Here is a 2,913-nt window from a genome sequence, read left to right on the forward strand (position 1 = left end):
TCTAGTTTTCCCACCCCACTTATTGAAGAGACTCTTTGTCCCATTATATATTCTTGCCTCCTTTGTCAAAGATAAGGTGCCCATAAGTGTGTGGATTTATCTCTGGGCTTTCTATCTTGTTCTATTGGTCTATATTTCTATTTTGGGGCCAGTAACATACTATCTTGATGATTGTATCTTTGTAGTATAGTCTGAAGTCAGGAAGGTTCATTTCTCCATTTCCATTTTTCTTTCTCAAAATTACTGTGACTATTCAAGGTCTTTTGTGTTTCCATACAACTTGTGAATTTTTTTTTTCTAGTTCTGTGTAAAATACCATTGGTAGTTTGATAGGGATTGCATTGAATCTGCAGATTGCTTTGGGTAAGTATAGTCATTTTCACAATACTGATTTTTCCAGTCCCAGAACATGGTATATCTCTCCATCTGTTTGTGTGATCTTTGATTTTTTTATCAGTGTCTTAGAGTTTTCAGCATACAGATCATTTGTCTTTTGGGCAGGTTTATTCCTAGGTATTTTATTCTTTTTGTTTCAGTGGTGAATGGGATTATTTCCTTAGTTTCTTTTTCTGGTTTCTCTTTGCTATTGTATAGGAATGCAAGGGATTTTTCTGTATTACTTTTATATCCTGGGGCTTTACTCAGTTCATTGATTAGCTGTAGTGATTTTCTGGTGGAATCTTTAGGGTTTTCTATGTATAGTATCATGTCATCTGCAAACAGAATTTTACTTCTTCTTTTCCTATCCAGATTCCTTTTATTTCTTTTTCTTTGATTGCTGTGCCTAGGATTTCCAAAATTATGTTTAATACTAGTGACAAGCGTGGGCACCCTTGTCTTGTTCCTGATTTTAGAGAAGTGCTTTCAGTTTTACACCATTGAGGATAATATTTTCTGTGGGTTTGTTGTGTATGGCCTGTATTAAGTTGAAATAAGTTCCTTCTATACTGATTTTCTGGAGAATTTTTATCATAAATGGGTGTTTATGATAAAAATAAAAAAGCTTTCCCTGCATCTATTGAGATGATCATATGTTGTTTTTTTTTTCATTCATTTTGTCAATATGAAATCACATTGATTTGTGTATATTGAAGAACCCCTGTATCCCTTGGATAAACCCCAACTGATCATGGTGTATGATCTTTTTAATGTGTCGTTGGAGTTTGTTTGCTTGAATTTTGTTGAGAATTTTTGCATCTATGTTCATTGGTGATATTGGCCTATAATTTTTTTTTTTTTTTCTCCTGGTATCTTTGTCTGGTTTTGGTATCAGGGTGATGTTTGTCCCTTAAATAACTTTGGGAGTTTTCCTCTCTCTGCGTACTAGCCCCCTCAGAGTATCCTCAGGGCAGTCAACCCCTGTTCTTTCCCTGGTGTCTGAAGCCTGAGCCTTGTTACCCAGCCCTCACTTGACACAATGGGCATGGAAACAGGGATCTCAGACTGGTAAGTTCTAGTTGGCACTGATCTCTGTGGTGAATTCTCTCCTCTTTGCCTTTCACACACCTGTCATTGCACTCCCCCCTGAGGTTTCAAAGCTCCCCCCTTTTCCCACCCTTAAGGGGATTTGAAACTTTTCGTCTTTCACAGGTCCCTTCTAGAGGTGCAGGTCCCATCCCAATTCATTTTTTTCTTATATTTTTGCCCAACCCTGTTACATGGAGGTTAGCTTGCCTTTCTGGATGTCTGGGATCTTATGACAGCGTTGAGAAGGTGTTCTGTAGGAGTTGTTCCAAGTGTCGATGTATTTTTTGATGTATTTGTGGGGAGGAGGAGGATCTCCATGTCTTATTCTTCTGCTATCTTGAAAGTCCCCACTGTGTTCCTTTTTTATCGAGGAAGAACAAGGCTTTCCAGAAGCTCAGCTCAGTAGACTTCCTCTTATATTTTATTGGCTAGAAGTAAGCTCACCTGACTGCTTCCAAACTAAGAACTGATCCAAGAGGATCAGATAACTACAATTGTTTAGACTAAGGGAGATTTACTGCTTGGGCTGTGGTAAGAATCAAAAGTCCCTGAGATCAAGATACCACAGGCACCATCTGAACAATCTCAACTTTCCCTCTGTCAGTAAGGAAAGATTATTGGATATTATACAGACAATGGAAAGGTGCTTTCATATCCACAGTGTATCTCACTCTTCTTAAAATTATATCACTAGTATTAGTAAATAGCACATAAAACAAAAGTATAAAATATAGCAGTAGTTGATTGAGAATATGTTTAGGCCTCCATTTTCATGTGCTACCTAGGTTTTAGGTATGAAGGGTTCTAAATGACATTCAGACTTCCTATTAATAACTTGATTTATTACTGTGCTTCAGACCCATGGTATAAATAAATTATAATACTCAAGAACTTAATTTAGATTCTGGTATTTAGGACCCTTTGAGGTATGTTAATTAAATCTCAATGTTCTCATTTGTAAAACAGAAATGTTATCATTTATTTTGGGGACATATGCTATCAGATCAGATCAGATCAGTCGCTCAGTCGACTCTTTGCGACCCCATGAATCGCAGCACTCCAGGCCTCCTTGTCCATCACAAACTCCCAGAGTTCACTCAGACTCACGTCCATCGAGTCAGTGATGCCATCCAGCCATCTCATCCTCTGTCATCCCCTTCTCCTCCTGCCCCCAATCCCTCCCAGCATCAGAGTCTTTTCCAATGAGTCAACTCTTCGCATGAGGTGGCCAAAGTACTGGAGTTTCAACTTTAGCATCATTCCTTCCAAAGAATACCCAGGGCTGATCTCCTTCAGAATGGACTGGTTGGATCTCCTTGCAGTCCAAGGGACACTCAACAATCTTCTCCAACACCACAGTTCAAAAGCATCAATTCTTCGGCGCTCAGCCTTCTTCACAGTCCAACTCTCACATCCATACATGACCACAGGAAAAACCATAGCCTT

This window comes from Bison bison, unplaced genomic scaffold (assembly GCF_000754665.1).
Source record: "Bison bison bison isolate TAMUID 2011002044 unplaced genomic scaffold, Bison_UMD1.0 scf7180017864044, whole genome shotgun sequence".
Classification (NCBI taxonomy): Eukaryota; Metazoa; Chordata; class Mammalia; order Artiodactyla; family Bovidae; genus Bison; species Bison bison.